We start from the raw sequence: 22,396 nt of genomic DNA, 5'->3' as shown, positions 1-22,396 counted from the left end.
CCAACTCATCTGTTAGTGTTCCCCAGGTTGGCTATGAAGAAATACTTTAAGTCTGATGCCTATTAATTTCATTGAGTAACTCCTTGTTCTTGCATTATTTGAAAGAGTATACAACTCTTCCTTATTTGATTTTTTTTTCCATATCATGCAAGATTATATAGACCTCTGGCATATCTCCCCCTTAATTATCTCTCTTCCAGATTGAAAAGACCCAATCCTTTTCATCTCTCCTCATATAGAATGTGTTCAGTACTCCTAATAATAATTTCTATTGTGCTGCTTTGTACCCTTTACTAATCTTTTCTGAAATAGGGTAATCAAGTCTGCATATGGTACTTGATATGTGGGCCTACCATACATTTATATAGAGGCAATATAATTTCTCTTATTATCTATACTTTTCTAATGAATTGCAATGGTGTGTTAGGGTATTTTAATTATCACTGAACATGCAGCTGATATTTTTAGGCATCTTTCCACGATGACTTGAAGATCTGTTTATTGATGGATTCAGCTAATTTAGACCCAATTATTTTGCATGTATATTTGGGCTTATATTTTGCCATGTGCATTACTCTGCATTTATCAACACTGAGTTTCATTTGCCATTGTGTAGCCCAGTCACACAATTTTGTAAAATCCCTTTGTAACTCTTTGCAGTCTACTTTGTACTTAACTATCTTGAATAAATTTTGTATCACCTGCAAGTTTTGCCAGCTCACTGTTTTACCCTTTTTTTCCAGATCATTTATGAATGTGAACAGCACTGGTCCCGTACAGACCCCTGGGGGAACACTACTATTTACTTCTCTCCATTCTCAACATTTATTCCTACCCTTTGTTTCCTATCTTTTGACTGAAGTATCTGACATTGGTTTTGGGCTCATCTGATGATCTGTCTTTACTCTAATTACAAGCTTTTTGTTATCTTGATCATCTTGCCTCTGTTTATAAACTGTAGCAAAGCATGTGCTTCTCTGCCATCCCTTCCAGCCCATCTCACCTGCCTCCCTCCCTCCCTTTGGAATTCATCGTATATCACACTCCTGCTGTGTTGCAGGTAAGAGCTTTGTGTGAGGCTAGGGTGAATAGAATCCTGGTACAAAATTCTGGAGGGGGCTGGAGTTTCCCCCCACCTTCCAGTGGCATCCCTGTTTTCAAATGAGCAAGTCACTAACTTAGTTCAGGATTTGAAACAGATTTTATCAAAGGAAATTATTGTAAATGCCACAATAAAGCTGATTTGAATGTGACAGCTCTAAAATTGCATTGAATCTCCTTTCTACTGGAGTTAGTATGATTAGTATATACAGCAATTAAAGCACACCTTATTTCACATGAGAAATATGAATGATATTTGTTAGTTGAGATCACCTGTCCATATCACACTCCTCTGTGTTTCTATCATACAGATGATCAGAAGCAGCTATTTTAGTTGCTGCTCCTTTTAAAGGAATAGTATAATACAGATGAGAGTTTGAAACAAAACCGTGCATCTAAATACCCTCTCAGGAAAGTTTAGGTGCAAAATTTGCAGATCAGGCTTCTCTCAGTTATTTCACAGAAACAATTCCAGGTATTTAGACATTCTCTATCCACTGTCACCTGCTCAGATGCTGTTTCACAGTTAAGAATATGAAAATCCATAATTTGAAGATGCTCTCATCCTAGCTAGTTGCTGAATCTGTGTGGAACAACTCCTTCTCTCTGCTAAGCCAGTGATTTTAACCCAGCATTTCCTAAACTGTTCTGTGGAACACTAATGTTCCATGCAATGTAACCTATCCAATGCAACCTATTCAGGTTTTCCATGAAAAAAATTTGAAGCTAGTGGTATTTTTCCTTTGACAATATTAAATATGAAATTGTGTGTATCAAAAATATTAAGGTACTTAAATTGTAGGTATATTAATATTTATAACGCATTCATAATAGTATAATTGTTATCATGCGACTCATGCTGAAACAGTTGATTCAGATTGTTTCGGCACGAGTCATGTTCAGAGAAATCATGATTCAGCAGCTGAGATGAGGATCCAACTCTCCAGCATTGTTCCTAATATTAAGCAGATTTGTGAACAAAAGGTGCAAAAAGACTCTTCCCATTACAAAAACTGTCAAATATTGCTTATTTTTATTTTCCAGATTCTTGTACAAACAACACATTTATAAACCACAACATTTAAAAGTATTTTTCTATACCAAATTTATTTTGCATTTTTTTTCATAAAAATGCTTTTTAAGCTTTAGGGAAGGACAGGTTTGTCTAACAATATTGTCCTTTCTAATTTTTGTCCAAAAAAAGAAAAAAGACATTAACAAGCCTTCTTTTGGCTGTTATATTAATATTATGTTTTTCATTTGTACTTAGTTTTTATACTTAATTATAGGGTTGCTGACCATCGTCCTATCAAAATGACCTTAATTGTTCATTCAGATGATTTTCTGTTATTTTCTGTTCTATGTAAAATAAGACGTCTAAAGAACTAACTCTTTTAGATCAACTTTTGAGCACTACATGCGACAATTTTTCATTACCAAACCTCCCACTTTCCCACCCCTCTGACCTGCATGTATGTGTTCCGTCAATATATTCCAAGCTCAAAAGTGTTCTATGGCCAAGTTAGCGTGGGAAATGCTGATTTAACCCTATCTCCTAGCTGCCAAACCTGTTCTCACACGTGCTCTTGGCAGATGCTGATGTCCAACCCGAATGTACGTAGGAGTCTCTCTCCCTACCACAGCCTCCCTTAAATTGAGCGGTCAGAGGAACAAGGGAAAGTATGAGGGAAAAAACAAAAAAATCGCAGATGATAGCATCATAATTTGGTTTGTTAATAGGGGGTTTCTGGAGTTTGACAGGCAAGTGAATTTGCAGGTTTCATTGGCTCGAGTCCTAAAACGACTGAGTCACATAAAACAAAACAGCAGAAATATAGCTCTTTAAAGACTAACAAAATGATTTATTCAGTGATGAGCTTTTGTGGGACACACCCGTTTCTTTAGATCAATGTCATTTGCAATACAGACTGACATTTATAAATACAGAGGACCAAAAAAAACATTCAGTAGAAACTGACACAGGGATGAGGGGTTAATTGTCCTGCCTGAGATAATTATGAGAATCAAAGGAAGGGAAACAGTCCTTGTAATGCATGAGGTAATTGAAGGGAGGCACATACTTCATTTTAAGTAGAACAGGACTACTCATGTACTTAAAGTTAAGCACAAAAGTCTTTGCAGGATTAAATGTCTCCAAGGGCCCAAATATTGGTGTCATGGAAGTCAGTGGCAAAACTCTTGTTAATGCCAGTGGAACCATGCTTTGGTACTAATGGTCCCAAGCTGCTTAATTTCCAATGAAATCAATGGAAACATTCATATAGACTGCAAAGGGAATTAGATTGGGCCTTCTAAAAGTTTAGCCAGCAGACTGATCAATTTTCGAAAATAGTCAAAGCCAAGATTTGTCTAACCTGTCATTCTAATAAATGGATTGGGATGGGGGCAGGAGATTGCCAATTTGAATGTGTGGTTCTCACACGTATTTGAATGTGTGGTCCGTGTTTTCTGGTTGAAATAAAAGGATTTTAAATGGAAAATTAGCAAATGTAGAAATGAACACACATTCTATATTTGCAGTTAGAAAAGTATCAATTGAGAATTTCCATGACTGCTCCATGATTCTGAATTAAAATGTCATAATCTAATTGGGACCCAGAAGATCAACAAAATGCACGAGATGGAAATGAGGAGTGGATGATACCTTGTTGTGAATTAGCACTGTGACCATGATTGTTATACACAGGAGTAATATTTGTTGATGTTTTTAACAATGATTTCTTATATGAAAAAGATTTCCTTTTCCCTTTTCAGAGTTATGTAATCAATATGTATTTTATTACATCTACTGAAAATGTTCCTGTACGTCTTATATTTCAGAGTAATAGATTGACCCTCCTTTCCTTGTAAAGCTTTCCTAAAATGTTTGATTTCAGTTGGTGACACCTTTTCACAGACACAGTGCAGCTAGAATGTTTCCCCAAATCAGTTTTCCATTCAGCTTTATATTGCTCTCAATGACAAATCCAATGGGCTTTGCAATCTCTTTCCTTTAATGAATTGTAGTAAATGGATGCAGAATTCATAGTCTTAAATACGCATTTCCTTTGCAGAGGTCAGGCTATGAATAATACATGCTGGAAATGTAGAAAGAATGTTATGCTGTACACTCATCTCATAGGCATTAAAAGGGACTAGGTCAAAAGACAAGTAAATTTGATGACAGTGTAGCCACTCATGTCTGAACAAGCTTAATGAGTTTATAACAGTTACTTAGCTACTGAGGCCAAATCCTGAGCAGTCAATAGGACTGAGTAGCAAATCACCACCACCTCTTAGAATTGGGCCCTGCTCGCATTCAAGTTTTTAGCAAAAGTTCATGTGCTCTCCAAAGTAAAAGGATCAGGTCCTTAGAGCACGTATACAACTGCAGGTACAACCTATACATCATGCAATATCCTCAGCCTGTCCCTTGTTCTTCAGCTTAAGTCACTGAACTGGTATAAGGCCAAATCTCACTCTAACTTTCTCAGTTGGATAGCCCCACTGAATTATTGCACAAGTAAGACAAGCAGAATTTGGCCCATGGATGATGTTTCTACAAATAGGATTTTGTTCTAACACCAGCAACATCCATGAGAATTTATCAGCTGGCATCGACAGGATTCAGATTTGGTCACTAATACACAAAGATTAGAAAAGTGCTTGAAAACATCCCAGTGTCTGACAGTGTTTTACATAGCACAAAACAGATGAGACGGCTAGTGTATGTATGGCCTGCCACTGTGGTGAGAGGACTCTTGAATGGACACAAGAATTTAAGTGTATAACACTTCACAACAGAAAACTGTTCTCGTAGCTGGTCATCCTGATTAAAATTAAAAAAAAAATTGGAAATAAAAAAAATATCTGAGGTAGCTGAGCCCTAAGTACAAATAGAAGTCAAGTTGGATGAAAAATAGGTTTTCTTTTAGTCTGAAGTTCATGACAGAAAAGCTGATTCTGCATGACATACTCAGGCAAACATCCATGGAAGATAATTGAATTTTACTTTCATTTACAAGGGTATTTCTCTGTCAGTAACTTCATAATGCTGCATCTGGTCCATTCCAAAATGCCATGGAATGTTCTAAGCATCAGTGGTCAGCACCTTCGTGTGGGGGGGAAATGGAAACCAAAGGGAAGAACATAAATGACATACGGTGTTCTTGTCATTGCTTGAGCACAGGCATAGCTTCAGGCACCTCTGTGATAGCCTGTAGATCACGCAATAGCTGTAGCACCTGTTAACACCTTCCAGCATAGCAAAACCTCGTCTCATCTCTGCTTATTCTCCCAATAGAGATTAACGTTTTGCCACCCTTAATTAATAGTCCCCCAGAAAAATAGTGAGAGGAAAGAGGGAGATGGAGACATGCATGCAGCCCCTTGCCTGGGCTGTAGGAGATAAAGGATCCTCGTGGGGAAGAAAGGAAATGAAGGGTTACAGAACCTTAGTGTGAGGGGAAGGGGAGAAATTAAGGAACTCTAATATGGGGACCAGGGTATAGAACTGTTAGCAGAGATGTTAAGAATGGGGGATCTACTCTGGAGGGAGAGAGTAGGAATGTGAGCAAGAGAGAGAACAGGTGATCTACAGAACCTTTGGCATGGGAAGGGGAGACTGGGGGACCCTGTTTTGGGAGGTGAGAGGGATGCAGATCAATGTTCCCTCTGATTTTTTCCATCCACATGTGGACTACATTTTTTGTGCACTGAGATAAGTGGATGTGCACCACCAGTAGAAAAACATGCTGCCAGTGACTGGATGCTCTGCTAATCAGCTGGGTGGCATTGGAATCTCTCCTGGGCAGCTGCCCAAGCGCTCGACTTACAGGGAACACGATTTCAGATAAACAGAACCACTGGTAGAGGAGGGAGAGTTTGAGGGAATTGCAAGCGGTCCCTGCAATAGAGGGGTATGGAAGGGTAATGCAGAGTGGAGGAAAATGAAGGATTGCAATGAGCCCTTGGTATGTGCAGAGATCTTGGTCTATGCAAGCCACAAAGTGTGGGGCCCCCAAGTTTACCTGATTAGGGATTGCAGGGGTTGATGCATAGGTCAGATCACAATTAATCATGTCATAGGGTGGGCAGTCCTTGAGAGGCAAGAGCAGAAGCATCTGACCTTTGGAAAGTGCATCTGAACACAAGAGGTAATGAGGGATTTGGGAAATAAACATCTAGAACTAGAGAAGCCTGATGTTGTGCTGCTTGACCCTTGCTTGTGGGGAAAAGCAAGACAGGAGAGAGCAACCAGTGCACCACCAGCGCTGAGCTATTGGACAGCAGAAGTGTCTGAGGTGGTCAGATGATGTCCTTTCCATCACTTATTCTCCTGGTTCAGTGCCTCTCCTTTCTGGGCCAGGTGCTGTTACCTTACTCATGTTTCTCCCGAACATAAGGAAGGCTAGACCATACTACTAAAAGAAGAGTCTGCGTCTCTGTCAACAGAGCCACAAGGCAGCCTTGGCTGGACTCAGAGCATCCCTCCCTCCTTGTCAAAATCCTTGGCAGAGGATGGCCTCCTCTGAGGTAGGAGGAGAATGACTGCCCACTCTAAATCCGTGGTGTCCAATATGTTTGCCATTTGCCACATGTGGCAAATGGGACACCGCAGTGTGGCACATACAGCTTTTGAGCCGCATATGGCTCTTGGAGCCTTTAAATGTGGCTCCTCCTGAGAGCCACAGGCAGAGAGTGCCCTCTGCACACTCCCCATTGCTGGTGAGAGAAGTGCATGGTGGCAGGGGCAGCTCTAGCAGCAGCTCTGGTGCGTCGCCAGCGTTAAATTAGAATGTGGGGCCTGGGGAGCCTGGCTCTGGGGGAGGGGAGGGTATTTATTTGAAGGGGGGTGAATTTGGTGAATATAGAAAGACAACCACCATAAGTGTGGTGATCTTTGAATTCCTATTGGACACTGCTTCTCTAAAGAGTTGCCCAACCAACCAAGTGGATGCAAATAGCATGCTTTTTGTTTATGGAGGGATTCCAGCCATGTCTCTGAGTCACTCTAAGTTCTGTAGCCTGAGCCTATTTTTTTTTAAAAATTATTATACAGCAGCAGGGACACTGATAAAACTTAGTGCACGAGTTGGGGCAAGGGGAAGTAAAATAAATGTTAGGGTTCGATGTACAAGTATTCCTCTCTGAAAAGGCCTTACCCAAAAGGCTCTATAACATCTTACAGTACCCACATTTTGCTCGTTAAGGTAATTCCTGGTTCGATGCATACGTGTATGCGATACACACAGAAGCCAGCACCAGGTCCAGTGGCTGTAAGTGAACTGGTGTGTAGCCTACAAGCTGCAATCACAAACCTGGATCCCATTGCACAATGGGGTTTATGTAGAGAGAAGAAAGGGTAAGTCTAGACACAGCTGGGAGTGAGCCTACCAGCCTGGGCAGTGGGCCTCATGCTAGAAATAGTATTGTGGATGTTGTGTGTCTGGCAATAACTCTGGATAGCTCCCTGAGCTTGAATGTAGGAAATGGATAAGCTTAGATTCCAAGCTGCTGCCTGGGCCACGTTGGTAAATTTAGAGCATTTGCTCAAGCTCTGTTAGCATGAGTCTGTATGCCACTGTGAGAGACTCGCTCCAAGCTGCAGCGTAGATACGCGTAGTAAGGTCTACGAAGCTTGTGAGATGAGATATGCAGAATCCAGACTGTTTTGAGCTGAACAGAAAGACTGCAGAATTGGACATAAAAATGTCTTATCAGGGAAGTCTGCAAGTGAAACTGCCCATGTGGAACTTGGGGGTTGTCATCACCCCTTCTTGGGGGAAACAGGACTTGGGTACATTTTGAGAGTAAAAATGGATTTAAAAAAAGTTGCCTAAAGCCCATTTCTCTTCCCCACAGGAATCAGACCCACTGCAACGCTGTGATGGAATGGGGGAGGGGTATGTGTGCAAATGAGAGAGTCAGGCTGGATGTGTGTGTGAGACAGGCAGAGCAGCTCACAGTGGCTAAGGATAACCTAAGGTGGCAGGTAACACTTCTGACCTGAACAAAGAGCAGGGAGGAGCCGAGCTGGGTTTGAATCAGAGGGACAGTTAGAAGCTGGGGGGAGAGAGTTGGAAGGCAGTCAGCCTGGCTAGGGGGAAGCCAGATGCCAGATGGGCACCCCTTGGGCTCCTCTCCCCAGAATGGGTTGGCATGACTGTCTCTGCCTGCTGTACGGACATCGTTGTACTGAACTGTGCCTCTGTGGACTGATAAACTTCCTGTTCTACCTGCTGAGTGAGGGTCACTCCTGCCTGTGGATGGGGTGCAGTGTTTGGAAACCCCTGAACCCCATCACAAAAGTCTTAAGAATCTGCACCTGCTTGGAAAAGGGGCAACAATAATAATGAGAAGATTACAATACTTGGGTCAGAAAGCGTGGGAAACATGCCCGCATCTGAAAAAAACAGTGATCTTCATTGAAATGTTCCTTGGTCAAGGCAGTTCACTGGTTTTGTTGGAGTTGTCGGTGTTGCTTATTTCATAAAGTGGAAGTGTGAGAAAGAGACGACCAATTTTCACTCTTCCTCTACTGCAGTCTCTGGACAGGAAAGCAAACACAGTTGAGTTTATTTTTAAAGAATCTGTGGGCTACAATTAGAGACTGCATGTCAGAATGTATCCTGGAATAGGGAAGTTTCATTAAATGCAGCAGTATTTCTGTTATTTCATCTTTTCTCTCTCTTCTGCCTTAATTTGTTCTCTAGGATGGAATGACTATTGCTTGAAGTAATGAAAGAGAGAGCAGAATGTACAGAGAAAAAGCCTGGTAGCATTATCATTACTATACAGTGGAGTAAAATAAGGACACAAACAACTAGTGCACAAAACCATAAAGGGAATTGGAAATCTGAGAGTCGGAAACAGACAGGTCCAAATATATGAACATTGAATTATTGATTACTCTGGGAAACAAGATAAAAATGTGAGGGGTCTGCATTTTTCTCTTACATGTGGAGATGTAGATTCAAGGGGGGCGTATATAGAAATGCTGTTCCTTCAAGGATGCAGAATGGTATCGCTGAATTTAGAGCTGTTTCTTTTCTGAAGTCAGATTGTATTTGCTCTTGGTCGTGAGATTATTTCTTGTCTTTTTACTACAGCAGTTCCTGCTCATTAGGAACTTTACAAGTATTTGTATTAATTCATGAAAACTTCCTGAGCATTTAGCAAGAGCCTGGGCCTGTAAGAACTGCGTGGAAGTAGAGAGAATTGTCATGGGTAGTAGATCCCCATGCTACTCCAGCCACTGAGGGGCTAACATAGTGACTAGCTGTCTCCTCAGCTGAAACTAATTACAGAGGCTGGGGGAGATCAAAAGGCTGCAAACTAGAGGACAGTTGTGGCTGTCAGAAGGTGAGGAGAGAATTTTTTGGTCATAGACTGGCAAGAAGCTGCCCCAAAAGTTGGCTTTCCAGAATGGGAGAATTGAAATGTGAGTCTGAGAAAAGGCTTCAGGAGAGAGGAGGTAAGAACCAGCAAGGGTCTGGAAGGAAGTAGTTCTAGCTGCTATATACAGGGTCCCAAGGCTGTCATGCATAGCCTGGGTTCCTTTACCTTTGACAGCCATGGAGATACTAAGAACTTTAGAGGGGTGTCCAGGCCAGGTGGGGCTCAGACTGCTGACCCTCTCTTGGAGTTGGTAAACTCCTGGCTCACTGGAATCTTTAGTGAGAATATTAATGACCTGGATGTTACCAAATATAGACCTAAATGATTATTGGTGGAATGGGGGAAACTGACTGACAGGTGACTTCCTGCACCCCTCCCTTGCTATATAAACCCTGTATTCTGTTTTTTCCTCTTTGTTAGTCTCTAAGGCACTCCAGGACTACTAATTATTATTGGTGAAAGTCACAATGCTCTGCAATTTGCCGGTGTGAACCATTATTTAATGGGGGGAGGTTAATGAAGGTGTCTTTTTTTTAAAACCTGTATGCATCTAACTTTATGGACTGGTTCAGTGTCCCTTCCTACACTGCCTTCGTTGTTCTCATATGAAATCCAAACAGCTTAGCTATCGTCTTCTGATTTTACTATCTGCAGCTACCTAGATAGTGCCATCATTTTAACATTGAACAGCCTTTGCATCCTTCTCCTCTTTGGCAGCAAACCTTTACATTCACCTGTAGTAATTCACCTGTTCTGGTATGGCTATGATCTGAAGAAGTGGGTCTGTCCTCATCACCTAATAATTTTGTTAGTCTTTAAAGTGCTACTGGGCTGCTTTTTTGTTTTGATAGTATGTAGACTAGCACGGCTTTCTCTCTGTTACTATAGTAAGGAACTTTGAATATCTGGACCTCCTGCTGTTCAGATTCCCAAGCACGTTATTACATAGGGTGATAGGCAGAAATACAAGCCTTCAGCTGATGTGAAGTAAGTTTGTGATCTCAGTCCCATTCCCAGCCCATAAGACCACTGCTTCCACAACTGGCAGTAATTGGTACTATTAGCAGTTTATACCAGAGGGCCTGGAGGTTGATCTGTCACCTCCCCAACTAGAGCTGATCCCCTCTGGTGGGATGCTGTTGGCAGTCAATGCTGTAATTGAATAAAAAGAGGGCCTCACTCTCCAAAACTCAGGAAATAACAACTTGGGCGACTGTATCAGTCTCAGAACAAAGGTGGCAAATGGTCAACTCCAGCACGCAGACCAGCAGAAGTGAAGAAAATATGAGTTAACTCAGTGACTTCCATTGAAGAAATGTAATAACTGACTCAGCCTAACAAAGGCTTTCATTCAGCTATCTGGGCAGAGTTGCTAACTACAAACTGCAGAGGCTTTGGCTAAAATAAGCAAAGGATTGAGTGGCACAGAGGGCCATATGTGGCTCCCTACTCTGTGAGCAATTCTTGTTAGGCCTGACGTACAGGTGTAGAGAGTTCCTGTGATCTGTATTGAAAAGGTATCATGTAAGATAGCATTGGAAAACTAAGAACTCAATTATCATTGATATTGTGTGATGCATGTAGGGGATATGTGCAAAGAGTAATCAATATGGGCTAAATTCTGTGCCTTTTTTAACAAAAAGAGGAGCAGGTACTTAGCCAGCTTTCCATATACACACACCAACAATTCTGCACGTGGGGTTGGTGAGGTGCTGGTACTCAGTACTAGCAAATACCAGCACAAAAAAGGCACTGACTAAATTATATTCTTAAAATGTGCTTGGCAAGCAATGCCTCAGCACAGTCTGCCTGAGACAAAAATGTGTATCTGCTTGGCTAACCAGCCTGGTTTTCAGGCAGTGATAATGAAGGCATATTTACATAAAAGGCAAACAAAGCCCTAAATCTAGCAGATGTGGGAAATGGCTTCTTAGCTATAAAAATAGGGGGTCTGGACCTTTATAGTATATTGTAAAAGTGTATCAGATCGGGTCTCTTTTGAAAGCTGATTACATTTCACAATGAATACGTGAAACACCAGAGGAGGAAATATGGACACTTGATACTATGCTGTAAAGTCTGTGGCCAAATAGGTTTTCTCCCAGACAAGAGTGAAGGCAGCATGTATCAGTCTTTAATGCAATTAAACAAAGTGTGTCCAGCAAAGGTATGCCCAAAACCAATAGAACATAAGAATGGCCATACTGGATCAGACCAAAGGTCCATCTAGCCCAGTATCCTGTCTTCTGACAGACCAAAGCCAGATGTCACAGAGGGCGAGAACAGAACAAATAATCATTGAGTAATCACCTCTCCTGTCATCCATTTCCAGCCTCTGACAAACAGATTCTAGGGACACCATTGCTACCCATGCTAGCTAATAAATATTGATGGACCTAACCTCCATAAATTTATATAGTTCTTTTTTGAACCCTGATAAAGTCCTAGTGTTTGCAACATCCTCTGTTTGACATCACAAGTTGACTGTGTGCTATGTGAAGAATAACTTCCTTTTGTTTGTTTTAAACCTCCTACATATTACTTTCATTTGTAACCCCCTAGATCTTATGGAACAAGTAAATATCTTCCGTATTAACTTTCTCCATACCTATCATGATTTTATAGACCTCTATCATATCCCCCCTTAGTCTCCTCTTTTCTTAGCTGGAAAGTCCCTGTCTTTTTGGCACCTGTTCCAAATTCGTAATAATTTTGTTGCCCTTTTCTGAACCTTTTCCAATGTCATTAAATATTTTTGATGTGAGGCAACCACTTCTGTAGATAGTATTCAAGATGTGGGCTTACGATGGATTTATATGGAGGCAATAAGATAGTCTTTATCTTATTCTCTGTCCCTTTTTCAGTGATTTCTTACATTGTTTGCTTTTTTGACTGCTGCAGCACATTGAATGGATGTTTTCAGAGAGCTATAACCCTTTATAATCCCAAGTAACCTTTTATAATCTTTATTCCTTCTACTTGGTATCACTGAATCAATGTCACTTTTTGTTAAACTTGTTTTACTTTTACAATAAGCCAATTCAGTGCTGTACTTGAAAGAAAGGTGGAAAGCGCTTTGCACTAGTTACAACAACAAACAAATGCTGTCCTGTTTACATGTTCCAGGAGAGGGCTGGACAGTTCATGGCAGATGGTTGATTGTGTAGGGGTCAACCTTGCAAGTAAAAACCTAGATAACCAGAGTGGGGCTGTTGGGTTGTAACAAGCAAATGTCTAGGGTCAGAGCACTGAACCAGACCTGCACGGTGCATGCTCTGAGGGAACCGCATACATGTCTGAGATTTGTTTGGTGTCTGGGGAGCTTCAGCAGCAGAGCTCAGTCAGCTCCCTTATGGTTCATTTTGCAGTGAAAACATCTTCCTCCAGCAGCTGGATAAATACTCAGTGTTTGCTCACCAGTTGGTTTGTAGATTTCTTAAGGGCACTCGCAATCTCTTTCTACTTGCGACACCACTGCTCCTGTCTGAAATCTTAACCTACTTTTCAGGGCTTTGACAAGACTGCCCTTTGAGTCCATGCTCTTTCATTCATGTGTCAATGAAGACAGCATTTTAATTCCCATCACCTCAACTAGGCACATAGGATGAATAACGACCCTGATGATACACCCACCATTCATGACTTTTTTTTTAAACACAAAGAACTGTAAGATCATAACAAGATTCTTCCATTTCCTTGTTTTTTCCCCAAAACCACTTTGTGACAACAGGGAGATGATTCTGATTATGCTACATGTTAGAAGGACATTAGCATTCTATTTGGAGAGGACTAAGGACTTTAGGAAACCCCTTAAATTCTTTCTTTCATCCACAGCCAGATCCCAAAACTTTGTTATTGGCTCAGAAACCATCTCTCTGGGTGCATCAATCAGTGTTATCAAGGGCAGAACCTGCTTCTGTCCAGAGTCCATATACATTTCATAAGGTCGATTTCTGCCTCAGTCAGATTCCTTAAAGATCTCCTATCTAGGTAATCTGTAGAGCAATGACCTGAGTCTTGGCTCACATAGAACATTATGTGATTGGCTTCCAGTGCTATCTTTGGCAATCACCTACAGTGGGGCATCCACAGGGACAGCACTTGAAGAGGAAGTTACTCATGTTGTGCAGTAACAATTGTTCTTTGAAATGTGTCCCCCTATGAGTGCTCCACAACCCACTTCTTCTCTATGGGGCTCTGGTGGAGAAAGAAGTGAGGGAGTTTCACACATACAGGACCACGTGGCCCTGAGGCAGACCACAAGGGAGGGAGAACACATGTGCAGTCTCAAAGGACACTGCTAACAAAAATCTGCTAGGGGTGCACACACACCAACAGTGGAGCACCCAGAGGGAAACACCTTGAAGAACCATCGTTACTACATAAGGTAAGTAACTTCTTCATATTTTGAACAGCACAAGTTGCAGGACAAGGACTCTATGTACTACTTTTCATTTTGAAAATTGACCATGTATTTGTTGCCTTTTATTACCATTTATTGATCCATGAGCGGACTGTCCTTCTATCCTGTGACAGCTTATTTTGCTTAACAGCCTTTGGTGAAAGACCTTGCCAAAGGCTCTCTGGAAGTCCAAGCACACCCTATCTACTGGATGATGATTTCCACATGCTTTTTGACCCCCTAAAGGTACTCTGACAAATTGATGAGGCGTGATTTCCATTTACACAAGCCCTGATAATTCTATTCTTTGCTGTAATTTCAACCCGTTTACTTGGTACTGAAGTTGGGCTTAGTGGCCTGTGATTACCAGGATCACCTCTGAAGTGGGTTTGTTTAGTGGGGTTACATTAGCTATCCACCAGTCATTTGGTACAGAGGTTGATTTTTAAGTGATAAGTTATATACCATACCACAATTAGTATTTGAGTTTCTTCAGAGCTCTTGTGTGAATACTCTCCAGTCATGGTGACTTACTGTTTAATTTGTCAATTTGTTCAAAAGCTTCCTGTATTGACATCTCAGTCTGGTACAAGTCCTCATATATGTCACCTAAAAAAATGTCTGAGGTGTGGGAATCTCCCTGACATTCTCTTCCATGAAGGCTCTCACAAAGAATTCATTTAGCTGGTCTGCGACAGCTTTTTCTTTCTTGATCGTCCAGTGGTCCCTCTGTTATTTTTAGTCTGGCTTCCTGTTTGACTGCTTCTTATACTAATTACCTTTCAAATTCATTTTTGGCCTACACTGAACTTATGTGTTCTTCCTCCCTTGTCCTGCAACCTTGGAACCTGACCGGTCCTGGATAAGGGAATTTGCTGGATGAAGGGTGGTCCCTGCTCTGGCCACCTAGTCTGCTGCTGGTTCCTCTTTTGTACCACCCCCAACTCCTGCCCCAACTGCCCCCCTCAACACCAACCTGGCCACATTGGGCTACTGGCCACGGCGATCGCTTCAGCCCTGGCCAGGCTGCCAGAAATGGCCCAGGCCCTGCGACCACCACGTCCTAACAGGGCCACGGCCAAGGCCATGTGGCACCGGCTCAGCCCTGACTGGGCTGTCGGCATGGCCCCTGAGGTTGGCACTCAGCTTTGGCATGGGCTGGGCCACCGACTTTGGCCCTGGCCCTGAAGACATCCGTGCAGTCCCAGCTCTGTCGGTGCCTGGGGCAGCCCCAGCCAGGATGTCAATGCAGTCCCTGCTCTGCAGGCACTGCATGCAGCCCTGGCCCTGCGCAGGCTGGCTTTGCCTTTTGCCAGGTTCATAAGCCTCACTGGGCTCCCCTGCCCAAGGCTGCCTGGCACTCTGTACTAAATTCACACTCCGGTGTCTCTGGTGCAGTAACATCTGTCTTCCTTCTGGACAACGAATGTTTGCTGGATGAGAGAATGCTGGTTTGGGGAGTTTTAACCGATATTTTGTAACCTACTGTTTCCTATTACTTATCATCATTCCACCAATTTTCTGTGATGCCTGTTTATTCCAATATCCTAATGATTTTGAGCACTCAAGCTCACCCCTTTTAGTATTTAACTTCTTTCATTTATGTACAAGCACTTCAAAATGTTTCTATATTTTGCTGTTTTGTCTCATGTGATGGAATTGAAAAGAACTTTTTTGTTAATTGGTTGTTTATACATTTATTCCAGGACAGTAAAAGGAATAAGCCATAGTGATGTAAGATACCTTGTTATAGTAGTGTAACAGTAGCTACACTAAGGCTTGTACTAATACAAATAAATCAGTGGAGAGTTATAGCAGTAAGGAAAATCATGCTACTGGGAGAACTTCCAGGTGGTAGCCAGGCCTCAAGATAAGAAAAAAAAATATAGCCTAGAAACACCCTGTTATAACTGTTTCTGTGACCTTAAAGTCTATTAACTGGGGCATTTGTCAGATCAGCATCTGCTCCTGGACAGCCAGCAATCACCAAGAATGCTTCTATATCTTGTATTTAGCAAGAAGTTTGCAAACATAATATTGAAGGACTGATGCCACGGCTGTCATCTATACAGTAATTCAGTCTGGATGGAAAGTGAGCTCTTCCTGGGGCTAAGTTTTAAAATCCTTTCACTAACAATGCAGACTACAGCTTGTTCACCTATTTATAGCCTTTTTTTAAAAGATTATTTTTAACAGCCAGTGATACAAATTCAGTCTTGCTGGGTCATGCATCACCAGAAATAAATATCTCTAGCTGAACATTAGTCAATAGGTGCCATTTTTGCACCATCACTTCTTTAACACTTCCTCTCGAGTCTAAACAACACTTCAGACAAGGAGAATAATTTGTCCTATGCTTTAGGAGGGTGGAAATATAAACAATCTGATGCTTCCTAGGAGTTTCCAGAAGGGAATTCTGACCAGCATAATTGTGCGAAGGTGTGAAGCCTTTGATTGCCAGAGATGGTGTATTAAACCCCAATTTGCTGGGCACCATGCAGGAGCCTTCAGATGGAATTTAAAGCTTAAATAAGTAATAGGTGGGAAAAGCAATTGAAATGTGAACTGCAATCCAGGGAACAAATGTAATTCTCTTAAAGCCACAGGTTGTTCTTGTAAGTACTTTGCTCTCTCAAATAACAACTACAGTGGCGTTACACCAGAGACTAGTTTGTTCCACCAAGTTTCTTTATGATGATCATATGTACTGAAGCCTTACAATATTCCTGTGCCAAGAACTGCCCAGCAACATATACTAGCATCACATCTCAAATTTACTGGCAATCACTTTCATCACATTACAGTCCATGAATTTAGACTCCACTCTCACAATTGGCTCTGCATGGGGGGAATCCCCTGAAACTGCCAGGACTCAACGCTGACCTCAGTGGGATGCTATCCTCATGCAGCTGTCTCTTGACAGGAACACACATGAGATTAAGGACTTAAATTATTAGATATAAAAGGCCAAATACAGACCTAAAAAAAGAACAGAGTGCATCAGAGTGGCACCATTTTTTTAAGACCAGGTGTGAATTTTGTCCATAACACTGGATGTAGCATTTATTTTCCCAATATATTTTGCTGCTTTTAAGTAATCTTGGCCATTTTGAAAGTGCAGCATACTTAAAAATATGTATTAGAGAGATGGTCAAGTACCTGTATTCTGGGGTTTTGTCTGTCTATAGCACTATGCCATTAAAAGATTAAAAATACAGTATTCTACCAATTTGGTCTTTCCATAACCAACATTGATTCTCCTCCCACTCTTTTTTCCTTATGGAACACAAGAATGACTTCTTCATTTTCAGTAACACTAACATAGCTTTGGGGTGAGCTAACTTGTTCTCCTTCTGCGTGCTGAGTGTCTGGATCTGAGGCTGCAGAGCAAACCTTTTGCAGAATCAAGTCTAAATAAAGGCTTAAAACATTCTCATCAACAGACCTCTCACCTAAAAATAAATAGATATTTAGACTGTGAAGGCAGCACTCCCACTAGGCTAATTCACATAAAGGAAGACGAAATGATGTGGGCTATGCTATTCAATAGTACATCTTTAACTATGCAAATGATGTATTTACTGCAAGGTAGAAAAGCAGCCCATTAGCTGCATCCATCTTCAAGTGTAGGTAGACATGTTTTAATACCACAATTTATATTAAAGATGTACTTGCTGTTTTCTTGGTGTTGCCCACACAACTTGGTGTGTACAGCTTCTGAAATGACAAGACAGGTGAGGTAATATTCTTTTCTTAGATCAGGCTCTGTTGGTGAGAGAGAGAGGTGTTCAAGCTTGCACAGAACTCTTCTTAAGATCTCTGTAGCTTAAAGGCTTCTCTCTCTCACCAGCAGAAGTTGGCCCAGAAAGAGTGGCGTCCTGGGGCCGACCTGGCTGTGGCACACACTGCTCAGGTGTCATTCTTTGTCAATGGTCTGCTTGATCTACTGATTTAACACCAGTAGAAAACACCACAGTAGATCAGGGCACTCTACAGAACTGTTGTGTGGAGCAGTAGAATCCACAAGGCCAGTTAGTGTGTAGCAGGCTGGAAGCACTGTAAACTTATCTGGCTTGCCGCACAATAACTCTCCATATAGACAATGAAATGTCTACGGGATCCTAATCAGATCAGCAGCTAGTTATAATGCAGTGGTTATGGTGATAAGCACCACAAATAAAGCCACTAGTTCCACAGTAGGTAAGATTCAACTGGGTGCTCAATTAACTGGTTTTGGTACGTGCCTCATATGAGTGAGCCCAAAATGTAGAAATCCTCTATTTTAATTTCAAAAGTGGCTGTTACTGACATTTGCCTAGTGCACTTTAGGAAATGGTATAATTTGCTAGTTTTTGATATGGGGAGTGAGGGAGAAGATAGAGGAGGAAGAGAATGATTCAGGATATGGAAACCTTGTTCACTGTGGTTTTCTAACAAGATTCCTAATATCCACTGTTGTGTAACTGATTTAAATGCCAGTATTTGCAACTCCTTTCAGACCTAATGGCAAGCCATTACCAACTGCCTATCTCTGTATCCAATTGGACTTAGGAATGGCGGGGAGGGAAGACCAGGCTTGTGATGGAATTAAGGGGTCTGTGTCCCTGTAGAAGTTGTGATAGCGGTTACCATGGTTTGAGGAGTGATTACTAATGTTTGTTAAATTCTTTGAAGTGCAGTAAGAATGATGCATGTATATTCAAATGTAGAGTTTGGCTGTAAGTATTGGTAAGACTAAAAACTTTGTCTCCAATAAAAGCTCTTTCGATCCACCCCTTAAAAATGCATTTTTAATTCTTTTGTTGACTCCTTAATCCATCTACTCCTTTCTCAGTGATTCATTGTGGTATTCTGGTCTGTATTTGTCTGTCTCAGAATTCCACCACCAAGCATATTTGATATTGTTTGTCTGTGAGATGCTTCAGGAAAAGTTTTTTTTTTTTAAGTGAAAAGGCTCATGAGCTATTGCTAGTGGGAAAGTGAGAGCCTCCTTGTTGTATTCTCCAACTCCAATGTTCCAAAAGCAGAACAATAAGGTAATGGTCAGCCAATATAGACACAAAGATTTGGCTCCAAGCATGTCTGAACATCACCAACACTTGGGGGAATATTGAAATTCATATTCAGATTTTGGAACTGGGCCCCAACTGCAATAATTTTTAAAGACATATTTACAAGAATTCAATTTGGGAAGAAAATAAGCTGGCTGTATGTGTGTTTTCTGTATGGTGTAGCTTCTCAGGAATGCATTGACTCCTTCCTGACCATGCTCCTTAGCATGCACTTGCCATCAGACTATGTATGGTGAATAATACAACAACGACTGCTGTGATATTTATTTCTGTAAGTTTTGTTTTGCTTCAGTAATTTATGAAAATGAATCATACTTTCTGCACTGGCCTTGGGAATGTTTGCGGTGTACAGCAGTACTGAAAAGGTCGCTCTGAGTCTCTTTGTCTGTGTTGGTTTATAGCAAATTCCCTTCCCTGTTCTTAAAAAAAAAAAAAAAAAGGAGGGGAGGGTGGGTCATGCAGTGGAAGCCACTTGCCTAATCTGCACAGAACCATCTAAGTGTGTTAGAGAAGGCTCCTGTTGTGCCTTCTCTCTGCAATTTTCAGGGTCATGCTGGGAGGGTTTGTATCCTCACAGACACTGGAATAGACTGTTCTGTGCATTTTTTTTCCTCTTCAATGGAGATAATTTTCTTGCAGTGTCCAAACAGCCCACAGAACAGTTCTTGGGGAGCTTGTGAGGATGGTTGTGTGGAGCAGCAGATTTTCCTAAGGCTGAACATGGGCAGAGCGCAAGCTATTTTATGCTTCAGAATCTGGGACAACCAAAATGCACATCATTATATCTGAGTCTGAGCAAGAATGCTGAATTCATTCTTGATGCACCACTTACATAGAACACAGATATGGAGACTTTTTTTTGAGAGAGTTAACAGAGGATATTGGACAAACTGTCATTTTGAATACGACTTTTCTGTCTTCTCTTCCTACTACGCTAACCTACCTTAGGTATTAACATGCACATTTTTATAAAAGTCATCTGTACATTTGCATGATATAGTATTTAAATATAGGAGCTGGTGACATACTGCCATGTGGAGAGCCCATGTGGTGTCCTAAGTTCCCTGGGCTAGTAATGGCTAGGATTGTTTTATTCGTCCCTTTATGGGGCTGGAGTACCTCGCTTTTCTGGGTAACCCATTCCCCTTATGGCTAGTGCTCACAATAATGTTAATGGCCTCCAAAGGAGAGGGAAAAAACCACCTAAAATTCTTGCAATTTTCCCTGCGTATTTCATAATGGTGCATCCAAAAGCCCTTCACAAAATGTGTGTGCAGTGCAGGAATCAATTACCCATCACCAAACTGCATCCATTTCCAGGGAGTAACAGGATACTTGTTTAACAGTGTGCCCTGCTTGCCCACCCAATGAAACATCCATGAATGGTGCATGCCTGCAGCACCATGAAGAAGTAGCCCTTCCTGTTGATAAACTTGGCCACACGATGCTCCAGTGCACAGGTCAGGATGTGGGTCTCATCAATGGCTCTGGCACAGTTTGGGAACCCCAGGGCAGCAAATGCAGCCACAATCCTCTGCAGCAGGATCAAGTTGATGGCCTTCACAACCTGCAGAGGGAGGCGAACAAACACACGTGACAGAGAATGAGGGAGAGTGTGCCGGGCCCTTGGGAGGCTCCTGTCTCCTTCCTGTCCCCTCCCCCCAGGCTCTCCAGAAGTTCCCCCCGGTGAGGTCACCACCCTGGCAGCAGGGCTGTGTGAGGGCAGGACAACACAATCCCCAATGAATGGAACTTCCCCCCTCACAACCTCCAACCCCAGTTCCCAATGGTCCCCCTTAATTGGATGACACCTCCCCCACCCTGTGCAGAGACCGCAGCCAAAGGCTGCATTACCTCCATGAGGAGGGCCTTAATGGGGACTTTCCCACACCAAACTGGCTGCTGTCTGACCTGTAGCTGTTGGGGTGGAGCGCTTCCATATGGCGATTGAGACCTGTTTCCTAATGGAGATGGGGTTGCTGCAGCCATGTGTTGCGGCTCCTGAAGGCAGGGGTGAGCCAGGCACAGACCTCCAAGAAGGTGACCTGCATGCAGAAGTTTTGAGCCACTGCCAGTCGTCCCACCACACCATGACCAGCAGCTGGTCCTACCAGTCCAAACTGGCATGGTGCCTCCAGATTGGTCTGGGGTGTGGTAGCCAGGATGTAGCTCCTGCAGCCAGGACACAGTCCCATAGATGAGTTCAGGGTGAATTTTGCTGAGGAACAAGAAGGCAGCTGACAGAAAGTGCAGCACAAGATGCAACATGTCTGTATGGGGCCATTACAATCCCAGGGCAGCTGCTGCTGCATGGCATCCAAGGACCAGCTGTCTCATCCGCAAACACAAGGTAAGACCAGCAGGCACTGCGAGAGCTTTTATGTCCCTTGAAGAGGTAAGTAAGCCCGCAGCAGGGGCAGAGAACAGCTGTCCAGAGGTGTCCCTGTAAGTGCACATCTCTGCAGGGCTCTGGCACCAGCACTTGGAAGGAACTGGTGATCTACAACCCTGGCTGACATGATTCTGGGTGGGTGTTTTGCTGATAAAGCATCCCATCTCTTTGGCTGTCTCTGTCAGGAGAACAAATCGCTGTTTCGATGCACTTTTGTTTCTGGACACGCTCCGTCGACAAGTTTCTTCAGAAGATCTCTTCCAAAAAAAGCTTCTTTTGACAAAACCCTGAAGTCTAGACACAGCCAGGGAGCATTTTTCCACCCAGTTAGGCACCCATCTTTTCAGTAGCTCCATCTAGGCTGCTTTTGCCTAGTTTGTTTAATGACAAGGTCATGCAAAACTGTATCAAAAGGTTTCCTCATGTCTAGATATACTACATCTACCACTTCTCTCACCTTCCCACCTGACCTCCATCTGCAAGGCTTGTTACCCATCAAAGCTGTGAGGTTGGTTTGAAGTGACTTGTTCTTAACAAATCCATGGCGTTATTGCCTTTTGAATCTTCTAGATCTTTGTAAATTGATTTGTTTAATTAATTGGTCCATTATCTTTCCAGGTACTGAAGTTAAGCTGACTGGGCTGTTGTGCTTATTTCCCTTTTCATAGGTTGGCACTGTATTTGCTCTTTTCTGTTCCTCTGGAGATCTCTTCCATGGTTCTTCACAGATAATACTCAGGGAGCTGACTGAGGAGATATCTCAACCATGAGTGATTAATAGAATTCTATGTCCCTGCTACAGAATTTTATAGGTTTGTTTTTAGAATATCTATAGAAATGTTATCCTTTTATTTTAAATTATGTATGTTTTTAGCATGTTTATAGAACCCTATGAAATACTGATGGGTTTCTTTTCTAATAAACACCATACGATGTTACCGTAGGGGAATATAAAAAGACCATATAAATACAGATTGGATTTCTATAAACCAGGCTTCCCTCATCTGGCAACATCTGTGGTCAGGCATC

General features: G+C 42.2%; 1 long non-coding RNA gene across 1 annotated transcript in view; it reads left to right on the top strand.

The window, feature by feature from the left end:
• The first annotated feature begins 749 nt into the window (after positions 1–749).
• The window catches only part of LOC142013156 (uncharacterized), a 67,330-nt gene continuing 45,683 nt past the window's right edge, over positions 750–22,396 (top strand). Inside the window, exon 1 of the long non-coding RNA XR_012645566.1 lies at positions 750–1,060. This is a non-coding gene — a long non-coding RNA (uncharacterized LOC142013156). The remainder of the gene's footprint in view (positions 1,061–22,396) is intronic.

Source organism: Carettochelys insculpta, chromosome 5 (assembly GCF_033958435.1).
Source record: "Carettochelys insculpta isolate YL-2023 chromosome 5, ASM3395843v1, whole genome shotgun sequence".
Lineage (NCBI taxonomy): Eukaryota > Metazoa > Chordata > Testudines > Carettochelyidae > Carettochelys > Carettochelys insculpta.
This window is presented reverse-complemented; position numbering and strand designations above follow the sequence as displayed.